Source organism: Hemicordylus capensis, chromosome 2 (assembly GCF_027244095.1).
Source record: "Hemicordylus capensis ecotype Gifberg chromosome 2, rHemCap1.1.pri, whole genome shotgun sequence".
NCBI lineage: Eukaryota > Metazoa > Chordata > Lepidosauria > Squamata > Cordylidae > Hemicordylus > Hemicordylus capensis.
In genome coordinates this window covers 24,383,859-24,397,567 of record NC_069658.1, presented here as the reverse complement: position 1 = coordinate 24,397,567, position 13,709 = coordinate 24,383,859, and the positions used below count along the sequence as shown (strand labels likewise).

General features: G+C 45.9%; 1 long non-coding RNA gene across 1 annotated transcript; it reads right to left on the bottom strand.

Annotated features, from left to right (window-relative positions):
• Positions 1–2,269: 2,269 nt before the first annotated feature.
• LOC128347309 (uncharacterized) lies at positions 2,270–11,121 on the bottom strand. The gene is made up of 2 exons (XR_008317497.1): positions 7,971–11,121; positions 2,270–3,474 (listed from the first exon to the last, which is right to left on the bottom strand). It is a non-coding gene; the product is annotated as an uncharacterized LOC128347309 (long non-coding RNA).
• Between the last annotated feature and the right edge of the window lie 2,588 nt (positions 11,122–13,709).

Below are 13,709 nucleotides of genomic sequence, written 5' to 3'. Positions count from 1 at the left end.
CAATGAGATCTGTTTCACTGGAGGTGCTCATAACTGATCATAACTGAATCTGGGTCACCACCCAGATGTGCTCCCTCCCTGTATATGTCTGCTTACAGACCACCGAGAGATCTGCTGTCCTCTGAGCATTCTTGAGGCCTCTCAAGGTCCCAGGAGTCCAGATAATGTGATGATGCAAAACGGACCCCAGAGTGAGGGGCAGTTCTCCTGACCTGAAGGTGCAGCCCTGGAAGGCAAAAGGCCAATGGAGAGCCAGGCAGTACATTATACAAGAAGTGAAAAACCCACCCTTGTACACATTCTGCCAATAAAAAGCCTCTCCCAACTAGGAGCAGATTCCTTTGGACACTCAGTGCAGTCCTGGACACCCTTTAAAACTCACCTCTATTAAATTCACTTCCATTAAAATTCAGATTAGGATTGAACAAGAAACATAATCCATTCACAAAGGACACTGAATTATTTTCATTTTCCTTTTTCAACATGTATGTAGCTTCTGTTCTGAATACTTTAATGCAGAAGAACTACCAAGCCCATTTTGCCTCTGTAGTATTCAAAATTCCCAATGCAGATTTGCAGCTGCAGTTGTGGGAAATCCTCAGGCAAGAGGCTAGCAGTCGAAAGGACCAGCCTGAGGTTCCAGCAGGGAAGATCCATTCATGGCTGGTTTCCTCTCCTCTAACTCTACCACTCATAGCTCCCTAAGGTCATCTTTTTACAGGGCTCTGCCCTTTCCCCCTTCTTGCTTCCTGCTTGTGGAACCCTCCCAGAACCCCTGTGTGATATCAGTTCCTCTCTCCCCCGCCCTTTCTTATGCCAGCTGCAAACACACTTCATCCTTTACCATGTGACTATCTTTAGAGCAGGGCAAGGAGGGTGACCGCCCCAGGCCCCGTTTTTTTAACCTCCATTAAAATTAACTGGATCATTTGCCCCAGGCCTTGAACCCCACCATTGCTCTCCAATGACAGCCCTGCATGTGACTCAAGCACCATGGGAGATGCTCAGAAACTAGTGTCTGCTATAAAATATTTCCAGTATTCTTAAGGCGCATTATTTCTCCCCGCAGCAGTGGTAAAGTTATTCCTAGCAAAATCTTGTTCAGCTCTGATATGAGCTCAACTTGGCCCCTATGATCATTATACTCCACTGGAAACTGTCCAATCCAAATTCTTAAGATCTATTTTTCAGGTGCCCCGCTGTGTTCCCAATGTGGTTCTCTTGTTGAGAAGCCAGTATTATCAAGACAGAAACAGACCTTTGTCTGTGCATTTTTGCATACTGGTTAAAGTTGCTATTCTGCCCGTTTCGCTTAGTTTCCCTGACCATGGCTGATAACTATGACTCAAGGTGGAAAAGACCTTTAAAGCAGAAATTATATTTTTATGGCTTTTCACAGGAAGAATTTATTAAGATGGGTTCTGATCAGGCAAAGAGAACACTCAAACAACGAGTATTGGATGTGGAAGGCCAATTAGATTTAGCTAGCCATCCAGGAAACATATTTCTGACTACAAACACTTCTCCTTAAAACCTGTCAATTAACTAAATCATCAGACTACAGCAAAATTTAGAAGAGCTTTGACTTCTGCTCATTTCAGTGTACTTCCTACAGTGGTATAAAACGGGAAATATAAGAAAATACCTTATACAGCTTGCTTATGCCCTTGTGGTACCAGAGCTATTGAAACCACTGAACATGTTTTACTTTATTGTTCGTTTTATAAGGATATTCACAATAGTTCTGTTTCTCCACTTTTAGAAAAATTTCCTGGCCATACTGATATTTTATCTTCAACATTTGTTGTCAGATTATAATGATTCTGTTTCCTTAAATGTGGCTAAATTTTGTTTTGTAGCTTGTAAAATTAAAAAAGATTTACTTGATACAAATATCCCCTTTTCCAGTTTGTTATGTATGATTATTACTGTATGGTGTTATTTAGCTGGTCAATGACTGTAATAAAGGAATCTGAAGCACATAAAGCAACAGGCAGTGGAATGTTCCTATCATGGAAGCCTCTGTTCTCAGGGGGGGAAATCCCACCCCTTCTTCCTGATTGCTGACTTCTTAATTGTTGACCCTCATAGTTAATTCAGCTCTTTATCATGCTCTTCTCCTGATGGAATTTTCTGCTAGCTGTCATCACATAGCCAATTAGAAGACCTCGAGAAAATCAATGAAAAACTAATCTAGAAGTGTATTATGTATAACATAACATAATAAATACTTATATTTGTTCAATCACAATCCCAAAATGCATCATAGTTCATTGTTTCAAAACTTTATAGCACCAAAGATCATCTCTACATTTCCAATAAAAACCTAAACAAACAATAACCAAATCTCAAATTATCCTGTACAACATAGATCAGAATGTAGCATAAACGTTTTGATGAGAAAATACACTTCAAAGCTGCAAATAGCCTCCCATTTCTGTCAGAAACGGCTGATAATGATGTGTTGCTATACAGTTTCATGGAGGAGAAAAACCTATCAAGGTGAACATTCAAATGGATGAGGGAGAGACTGATGGAACAAGAGATCGGGTATTTGGGGAATAAATTGATCTGACTTACTTTATTTTCTCCAGTGAGAGTCACCAGGACTCCAGCTAGCATGCAAGTTCCCTGTCTTACCCTGGGGCTGGCTTTCCTAGCATTCCTAAACATGAATGTGTATATTGCCATGGTTACTCCATGTTAAGGAGAATCACTCTTCACATGCCCAAGAAAGAAGTGCCCTCTTTGTAATTACTCCACATCCCCATTCTTAATTTCTTGCAGGTGAGCTTTGGGATCCTTCCTTTAGGAATAGCTTAGTGGCTTAAGACCTTGGGTTGACACATTGCATGGTCTCCTTAGGAAAATCACTCTCCAAAGAGAAGCCTTTCAGCTCAGAGGCTCCTTCTACACAGAAGGATTTCTCCTCCCCCTGACCCTTTGGTACAAGACCCCCTCGTCCTCTCCTTTGAAGTCATGACCTCTTGACTAACTAATAAGAACCAAGTCAGGTTTCTTAGCTCCTCCTCTGCCTAGATTTCCATTCCCAAACCCAAAGAAATTACTACTGCCCTTTTCTTCTTCAACAAGATCTTCATAGGCACCAGTGACGATGAAGCAGGACAGATGCTACTTTCTGTATTGCAGTGTCCTTAGCTCCATCCTGAAATGAACATCCAACATTTTGGATTTCCTCAGTTCCCATCATTTCCTAGCAGAAACAGCTCCAAAAGTACATCTCTTGTGGAGCTGGTTTCCACAGACTGCTTCCTGTTGGCAGCCCTTTGGACAGAAGCAGTCCAGAAAAAAAGGTTCCGTAGATGCAATCAGTTTGTCCATGTCTGGGAAGACATTGTGGAACTGGCCAAGGAGATACCATTGTTGTGATTGTCCCATGGTCTCACTTTCTCTCATGGGGGAGGAGCTGGTTGAAGGTGGTCTAATGTAGTATCCTGTACAGAGGGTCTGCCACTGAATAAAAGAACCAAGAATTATCAGATTTAAATTAATATCACCTTCCTTAATTAAGTGTCCAGGAACAAATGACAATTTTTTTATTATTATGCCACTCCTTTCTGATCAGCAGTCTAATATCACAAGGAACGTTGCTAAATTTGGTGCAGCAGCTTGCAAAATTCGTAAATTGTGTGCTAATAACAACCAGCCAATTACATTCCAGTTAATATGATTCTTAGTATACATATTCCGGTTTTATTATATGTTTGTATGAACAATTTCTTGTTCTCCTGTTACTATTTATTGCTGCTGTTATTGTATTCACTACTTGAACCTGGTCATTGGCCATAATAAAGATTTGATTTGAAGAATAATCAGAGAACTTTGTCATCAAGAATTTTTTCCTCCATTTGTTAGGCAAGATGCAAGCATATCTCATAGCATAGTTATTTTATCAGTTAATATATAGTGATGAGTAGATGGTCATCCGAGCAAGACCACCTGCACGCCATTCAAGACTCAAACAGAAGGTCTCAGGAATGCCAGGTGAGGCAAAGAGATCTTCCTCAAGTGAGAATAAGCTTGGAACTGCTGCAGGTTTCCCACCTCACACTGCAGTTTTGCAGAGGGTGCAAAGACAGAGCAAAAGCAGTGAAGGGACCACTAGAACAGCAGCCCCTCAGCAGGGAAGCCCCACTGCCCTTGAGACAGTGACACCAGGCCTGCCTGGAACAGCCCCTGGAATGACCCCACATTTCTTCCCTTGCACCATGGCCTCCAACCCCCGGCTCCCAAAACGCAAACACAGTGCTTCATGCCTCATCCAAAGCCCTCCTCCAAACTCCCTTTTTTGGTGAAGTCTTTGGCTCAAAACTTTAATATTCAGTAGCAAGTTTCTTTTGCACTGTTTTGAGTGTGTTTTCGTGCAAACCAGTGGTATAAGCAATCAATAAATCATTGGAGGGGCATGAAAAAGCATAGGAGGATTTGGTTTGTCTCCTGTCAATGGTTTTTTTTAATGGATGTGAGGTGGGGGGAGGAGCTGGCCAGCTGAGCTTCGGAAGCAGCAGTAAACTGGCTGCTGGGGCGGATTCAGCAGGAAATTACTGCGAGTGCAACAGGATTCCCCCCCATAAAAGACCCCCTCCCATATATTAAAATACTAGGGCTTGGGTTCTCTCTCTCTTGCAAATGGATAAAAGAGGATAAAAGAGCCAGCATGGTGTAGTGGTTAGAGTGCTGGACTAGGACCAGGGAGACCCCAGTTCAAATCTCCATTCAGCCATGAGACTAGCTGGGTGACTCTGGGTCAGTCACTTCTCTCTCAGCCTAACCTACTTCACAGGGTTATTGTGAGGAGAAACTTAAGTATGTAGTACCCTGCTCTGGGCTCCTTGGAGGAAGAGCAGGATATAAAATGTAAATAATAAAATAATAATAATAATAAATGCACTATTTGTCAAATCTGTCTGTCAAATTTGGTGGTGGGCTGGATTTGATTCAGATGACTCTCTGGGGGGCCTCACACCTTCTGTCGCCTGGTGCCACCTCACACCACCCTCTGTCTTCCTCCCCCTCCTCCGCCCTCTTTCTCTCATTCCCTTCCCTTCCTTGCCCTGCCACTTAAATTAGCTGAATGCACGACTTTCTCACCAAAATACACTCAGGGAAAGATTGGATTTTGTTGTATTTTTAGAAGAAATTCTGAACATTATACCTGCTGATACCAGATTTTGCATGGACAATCCTGCCACTCTCCCGTCTTCCTCTCTCCCATGCAGAGGTGTTGCTAAGCTCTTAAAAGATCCAGGGCGTGGGCCCACAGCTTCCCCACATTTTTATAATTAAACCTTTTCATGCTCCCTAAAGGTATCCAACACTCTCCTCTCCGCTAGTTTGCTTCACCACTAAAAATGAATCTCCTTTTTCTCTTGCATCAGATTCATCCTGCAATCATTACACACAGTGTAGAACGAGAGTGGTTTAGTGATTAGATTAAGCATTAAGTCTAGGATTGGGAGACTTGCATTCCCCATTAAGTCATGAAACTCACTGTTGGACTTTAGGTGAGACACTCTCTCCTCCAAACCTGCCTCACAGGGTTATTGTGAGGATAAAAGTAGGGAGGAAGGTGTACGGCAAATATTGTTGGGGATTGTTAATTTTTACCCCCAGTAGGAATAGCAGCAGAGCACTAAGGAATGAGCATACACTCCAGTTACAGAGTAGGTAGCAGTGGATGGTTTAGTTGTTGCAGCTATTTAGAGAAAACACATGGAGATCCTTGTAGAACTAAATACTAAGTATTTATTGGTTAAGTACACTTGGATAGGAAAGACCTAAACCTAATCTAAAGGACTACATAATGAATAGGTGAGGAGGGAGAGAGATGTTTCCATCTGCTCTCTAGGAGGAAAGGAAGGATTGTGACTCAGCACAGGAAGTGCTGCAGAATCAGATCAGGGGTCATAGTGTAGGGACAAATAGAACAGTCAGGGAGACCCTTACTCACTATCTCTACTTCCAGTGTCCCTAGAGGTTGTTAGGATAGTTGGAGCAAAAGGTTGGTGCACTGGAAGTCCATCTCCAACAAATATTTCTATGCTATTTTTCAACAAAAGGTCCCAAAGCAGTTTACATAGATACAAATAAACAGAAATATAAATAATGAAATAAAATGGTTCCCTGTCCCCAAAAGGCTCACAGTCTAAAAAAGAAATATCAGATAGACACCATAAGAAACTTCAGTTAGGGATGTAGGTGGGGCAGGGGCAGGGGGAGGGGGAGGCAGAGTTCAACCACCAGACGACTGCTCCAGGGGCGTAGCAAGGTTGGAGTGGGCCCAGAGACAAGATTTTAAAATCCCCCCCCCACACACACACTGAAGCTCAGCTCACAATGCAAGTCATTTAACGGTACTAGAGAGAGAGATGCTGTTCTGGTAGCTCCAGGTCTTAACACTCACATCAGTTTCGGAGGATGAATACAACTGAAGGAAGCCCGGGCGGGTGTGCGACTGGGGGAGTCAATCATGTGACTTGCCTCTGGGGGCCCCCCCAAGGCAGTGGGCCCCCAGACAAGTGGTCTCCCCTTGCCCTTTTATAGTCACACCCCTGGACTGCTCTGAGCCCCTGCAGTGCACAAGCCCCACGCCCGCATGACCAGCGCTGCTGGGAACAGACTCGTCCCAGCCTCCGAGAATCCTACAGTGCACACCACACGCTAAGCACAGTGCACTGGGGGATTCCCCCAGGGGACGGCCTCTGTGCTCACACTGACACACGGTCCTGGGAGCTGGGTTAAGGGTGCATTTGTTGCAGAGCTGAGTTTGGTGCCTCAGCACCCACCAGGATCCGTGCGGATCCCATTGGTTGCTGCTGAAGCTCGGGCTTGGCTGCTCCTGAGAACAGCCTCATCGAGGTCAAGTAATTCATCTGGTTAGTTTATTAACCATACTAATGCAGCTTGCTTGACATGTTCAAACTTATTCAGAAAATGGGCCAGATTCCTCTTCGAAAATACTGTCTGTTTGAATTAGGCCCAATATTCCAGTCTGCTTCCCAGTTTTCTAGTTTTCTCTTCCGGTCTGAAATAATGTGGCAGGAAGGACTGGGAGGTTGAGGCGGGGGGGGGGGGGGGTCGAGTACCATGCCAGCTGAAATCTGGAGGGGAGATGACCTTGGCCTGTAGGGGCGTAGCTAGGGGAGAGGGGGCTGGTGTTCACCCCTCTTCCTTATGGCCCCTCGGAGGGAAATAATGAAGAAAATAGGGAGAGGAGGAGCTGGGGGGTGGGCTCTCAGGTGCTGAGGGGCCAGGTTCTTTGAAACCATCTGCTCAGTTATAGCTACAAGCTTATTGGCCTGGCTCCTGGGCTGGAAGAGTCTCCTACCTATCCAGTTGCATTGGCTGCTTGTCTAGGGTAGGCGTGCCAGAGAGTGAGATGTCTTTATACAACAGAGGCCTTTTAAAATACATAATTCAAGCTATGACTGTATCATCGATCTGACACCTTGCTGTGAAGTTCTAATCTGTTGATTGATTGATTGATTGATTGATTGATTGATTAAGCGCTGTCAAGTCGGTTTCGACTCTTAGCGACCACATAGATAGATTCTCTCCAGGATGATCTGTCTTCAACTTGGCCTTTAAGGTCTCTCAGTGGTGCACTCATTGCTGTCTTAATTGAGTCTATCCACCTTGCTGCTGGTCGTCCTCTTCTTCCCTTTCCTTCTTTTTATTCAATTTCTATACCGCCCTTCCAAAAATGGCTCAGGGCAGTTTACACAGAGAAATAATAAATAAATAAGATAGATCCCTGTCCCCAAAGGGCTCCCAATCTAAAGACAGACACCAGCAACAGTCACAGGAGGTACTGTGCTGGGGGTAGATAGGGCCAGTTTCTCTCCCCCTGCTAAATAAATAGAATCACCATGTTGGAAGATGCCTCTTTGCCAAGTTGGCAGGGGTTAGGGTTTAAGTTTAGGGTTAAAGTAAAAACAAAAATCCCCTACCTTCCAGTCTCTTGACTTGCTTCATGAGATCTAGAAGTAAAGACAAAAAATATGTACATGATTTGAAAATTGTTTGCGAAACATTTAAAAATGGAAGATATTCCAAGAGATGTATTGACTAGTTCTTCAACTTGGCTGCCAGGGATCATTCTTAGAAAGCTCAGTGTATACATTTAGCAGAGTCCCATTTCCTTGCTGCACCACTGCAGGTTGTAAGTGGAGGCTTTACCTGGTTGCTCCCTCATGGGGGAAAAGCTCTTATACTTAGAAGAATAGCTGATCGAGCAAAATCACAAAGAGTGAAAGAACTACATGTTCCTTAAGAGCAACCTCCTGTCCCAAGTCAGGGTCTTCCACTCATCATAGGTCAAAACATTAGAGGTACATAACCTGGCCTAGAGAAAAAAAGAGACACAGTCCAATCTTGTGCATGTTTACTCAGAAGTCAGTTGCACTCTATGCAATGATTTTATTTATTCATTTATCACATTTATATCCCGCTCTTCCTCCGAGGAGCTCAGAGTGGCGCACATGCTCATTTTTATCCTCACAACAACCCTGTGAGGTGCGTTAGGCTGAGAGATACATGACTGGCCCATCGTCACCCATTGAGTTTCATGGTTGAATGGGGATTCGAACTTGGGTTGCCCTGGTCTTTGTCCAACACACTGACTACTACACTATGCTGGCTCCTTGGCCTGAAGTGGTATTATCTAGGAAGCACTTTACCTCTAGATTCTGCTGGATGAAGAATCAAAATGATAGCTATGTTTTGTACAGCACCAGGCTAGCACTAAATAAGATTTCCCAGCCTTTGTGTCCCCAGATGTTGCTGAACTACAACTCCCATCATCCCCAGCCACAATGGCTGAAGGTGCTGGATTGCAACTCCCCTCACCTTTGATCATTGTGCCTGAGAATGATGGGAGTTGTAGTCCAGTACCCATAGCCATTGTGGCTGAGGATGATGGGAGCTGTAGTTCACCCTTGGACTCTTGTAACAGGAGCCCCCAGCTTTTGGTCCCCACATGTTGTTGGACTACAGCTCCCATCATTCCTGCCACAGTGGTCGAAGGTGTTGGACTACAACTCCCACCATCCTCGGCCACAGTGGCCAGAAGTCAAAACACAACCATGTATCTGAGAGTGTAGGCCAACCTTCACAAACACACCATTTGGACTGTTCTCACAATCCTCAGTTGGGTAGGACAAGTGTGCTAGCCACGTTCAGGAGCTGTGTGCGCTCCTGGGTTTTGATCATCTGCAAGGGAAAAGCAAGGTAGGAGCGGGAGGATGTGATTGTGTGTGAGGCTCAAGCGGGGTACAAGGTCTTTTCCACCGACCTCATCAAACAGCTGAGTACAACTGCTGGGTATGTATAGATACAAGGAAAGCTGCTTTATAATGAGTCAGACCCTTGGTCCATCCAGCTCACCATGGTCTACACTGGCTGGCAGTAGCTCTCCAAGGTTGCAGGCAGGAGTCTCTCCCAGCCCTACCTGGAGATATCAAGGAGAGAACCTGGGATCGTCTGCATGCCAAGTAGATGCTCTACCACTGAGTTAGGGCCCCATCCCCTAAGGGCAGGGAAGCTCAACTTTTGGCCCTCCTGCAAATCTGCTGCTGCTGCCTGTGTTCACCCAGATTCACCCCAAGTTTTCTTCTACTTACGTTCCAGCTGTCTCCCAGCTTGCTTCATTGTCCTCAGGTCAGGTGTATACCAAGGTGTTGCATGGGCTCTGCTGTATTTTATTTATTTATTTATTTACATTTGTATCCCACTCTTCCTCTGAGGAGCTCAGAGCAGTATACATGCTTATTTTTATCCTCACCACAACCCTGTGAGTTAGGTTAGGTTGAGAGATACATGACGGCCCAGAGTCACCCAGTGAGTTTCATAGCTAAATGGGGATTCAAACTCGGGTCTTCCTGGTCCTAGTCCAACACTCTAACCACTATGCTATGCTGGCTCCCTATGCTTTGAGGGAGAGGGCACCTGGGAGCAATTGTATCAACCACCCAAGCCATCTCTCCATTCCAGCAGGTCCAGCAAAGGCAGAAATGTTGCAGAATGCAAGCTGTCTGCGTGGTTTTCAGAACAAACACCGGATAAAGGTTTAAGATAACTTTACTTGTGAGACAACCCGAAGAGGCACTTAGAGATCAGTACAGAACTTGCTGACTCACACAGAAAGAAAAGCACAGGAACAAGAGGGAGAATAAAAACTCCTAACTAGCCCAACCAGTACAGAGGAAACTACCGGGGCCCCCCTGGCATCATAGCAGATTACATGCAAACTATACACAGTAAGTTAGGATGCAGCTGTTCCATATCCCAACAAGAAGGTCCAGCAAAGGCAGCAGCAGGAGCAGCAGTAGTTACAATAAGGGTGACAGTAGCAGCGGCAGCAGCAGGTCCTGCAAAGGCAGGCAACTAGGTCCTCCTCCAGAGATCCAGAGGCAGAGTGAAGTACACTCTAAATACACTTTGAAATGACCTCCTTTGTGCTCCACTCCCTCATCCCTCTCCTCCCCCAGCCAATAGGGGCAGAGTTGTCCTGACAACACTCTGATTTGAATGTCAACAAGCCAACCAGGATAAAGGAGATCACTAGCCAATTGGAAGACAGTGGCAGAAAACCAATAGCAAGGGCAGGATTTTTGTCAAGAGATGCAGAAAATGGAGGCAGCCATGCCACATGAACCTTCGAACTGGTTCGGCACACCCCTAACCCAGTGCCTAAAGCACCACTGCCCTCTTCCCTGGCAGCCAGGGGCAGAGCCATCATTGGGCCAATGGGTTCAAAGAACTCTGGCTGCCAATGGAAAAGGCTGCCGAAACCCCATGGCTTGGGCTCCAGTGGAGCCCAGAGTGAACTCCTCCCACCCGTGCCTGGGCTGCCGAAACCCCGGGCGAACTCTGCGCTAGTTATTTCAGGCAGCGCTGACTGCCCGGTAGAACGTTTTTCCCTTCCTCTCCCTCTCTGGAGAAAGGGAAAAGTCCTATCAGGCAGCCAACGCTGCCTGAAATGATGAGCTGAGAGCTCATTGCGGCTCATTCCGGCTCTTAGTAGCCCAGGCCATGGCCCCTTTGCTTGTGACATCATGTGCAAAGGGTGTGTGGCCTGGACTTCCGAGAGCCCGAACAAGCTCTCAGCTCATCATTTCAGGCAGTGTCGGCTGCCTGATAGGATGTTTCCCCCATTCTCTCCCTCCAGAGAGGGAGAGGAAGGGAAAAAACGTTCTATCGGGCAGTGTCGGTGCCTGAAATAATTGGCAGCAAAGTTCGCGGCCACCTGGGCGTGGGAGGGGGGAGTGGAAGGGGGGCTCCTCTGGAGCCTGAGCCATGCCCCTGTGTGCATGACATGCGCACAGGTGTATTTGGAGGGGGCCGCCAAGTGGGGCTGGACCTAGGCCGCCGCTTGGCTGGCTCCTCACCTGCTCGCAGCACACGCCACCCTTCAAGGGGCATAACTATAATAGGGCAAGGGAAGACAGTTGTCTGGGGGCCCACTGCCTTGGGGGACCCCCAGAGGCAAGTCACACGACTGACTCTCCCAGCCTCGCACCCGCCCGGGCTTCCTTCAGTTGTATTCATTCTCCGAAACTGATGTGAGTGTTAAAACCTGGAGCTACCAGAACAGCATGTCTCTCTCTAGTACCATTAAATGACTTGCATCGTCCACAATTTACAAAACCTTAAAAAAAAATAATTTAGGATAATGTTCTATTGTGGCACATAGGTGTGTGTATATATAACTATGCTTTTTGTTACCACTATTCAGCCTCATTTAAGATTTTTTACTTCATGAACTGAGCTTCAGTGAGGGGGGGGCATTTTAAAATCTTGTCTCTGGGCCCACTCCACCCTTGCTACGCCCCTGTACCCTTCCCTCATTTCCCCTTCTCTTCCAGTGTCAAACCAGCATTGCTGCTGCCACCTCTGTTCCTCTTCCTCCCAGCCCTCACTGTAAGTACAGGAAAAAGGTGTGGTAAGCTAGAATGTCTCTTTGAGTATCTTTTGGGAGACACTCCAGGCCACGACTCCTTTCCCCCACATTTATTTTTAAAAATACAGCAGGGCCTGGGAGGAGCAGCAACCACTGATATGGATTTACAAACAGGTTCGTCCCAGGCCACGCAGAGGCCTATTGTTCAGGCGTGAAGGCCTCCAAAATGGCCACCATGCCAGAGAGGGAAGGCCCGAATGGGTTGAAGAGCCTGCCAAACAGGCTGTTTTGGGCAGTAAGGGAGGTTGGTGGGGGGAGGGGGGACCTCTGCGGACCCCCCCCCCCTCCCACTTTGAGCAACTCCCCTGGAGGGGGTAAGTTTTTAAAAAAAGAGATTTGTTTTTTAAATCACAAAACACCCCCAGACCCAGGAGGGCAGGTATGAGGGGGTGCTGGACCAAACTAGCCCCGTCCATTTTGGGCCCAGTTCAGACTTGAACTAAACCAGCCGGCTCCGTGCACACCCCTAGCAGCTGATGCACTACTGGGTAAGGGATAGCTCTGATTGGAGGAGGGCTGAAGTGGGTCTCCTGGGTGACCCAAAAGATGAAACGGGGTAAGGGTGGATGGGGAATCTCTGCAGGCTCCCAGACATCCTGCGGGCACCAGCAGCTCAGGGACATCCCTCCCTCCGCCCCCCACAGGCTGCATTATAGTTATGTGCCTGCACAGTACAGGAAGTTTTTCACACTTGGCTTTTAGTTCACATTTCCTCCGGCATGGAGAGGGTACATTCATATATCAGCCAAATTTACTCCAAAGTGACTGCTAGCTATTGGGTATTCACACACAATCCACGCAAAATTCAGGTTTTTTATTGCACGTTAGAGTGTAACCCAATTTATATCTGGGGTTAAAAAATCCACTTTTTGCATCAGTGTTTTGTGTTTGTTTTTTTTGCAACTTCAAACTTGCAGTAAAGCCTCTCAGTAAACCCATGGTAAAGCCTGTTGTCTGGGAAAGCTTCAGGTAAACCTCATTCTGTTCTTTGACTATTACTGCTAGTAATGAAACTGCAACTAACAAGGCATTGTGAAAACAGGGGGTTAGGTTCCAGAATGCACAAAAATGTTATTTTTAAAAGCAAAAAATGTCAAAAATAACACCAAACAAACACCCAGTGTGGTGTGCTCTGCAGAGTCTCCTTGTGCCTAGCAATGCCCTCCCAAATGCAAAATGCCCCCCAAACCACAAAAAACACTGAAAAATGCTTGTTTTTAAAAGAAAAAGGACTGGAAATGGTAAAAAATAGTGGGGAGTAATCTGGTGGGGAGTAATCTGCTGTGTTCTGCAGGGCCTCCTTGTGCTCAGCAATGCCCTCCAAGCTGCAAAATGTGCCTCCAAACCACGAAAAATTGCAGGGAAAATGCTTGTTTTTCAAAGAAACGAGCCACAAAATGGCTCCGGGTGACAAAATGGATGGCAGAAGTGATCTTGGCAGACACTTCCAGCCCTCTAGGAACTGCAGATATGTGGGTTTTAACCCTTTAGTATCCACGGTTACTGAAATTGGGTGTCAATTAGACACCTTTGCTGCGAATACACGAAACCACAGATAAAGAATCTGTGTATAACAAGTTTCTCCTGTATACAAAATTATGTCAATTGTGCAGAGGCTTAATGCAATGCAAAGTAAAATGCTTTATTAAATGAAGCAAATTTGAGGTCTTTAATCTTCTATTATTTTTGCCTTTCAATAACAGAAATAATAGCAAAACGTGGAATGTGG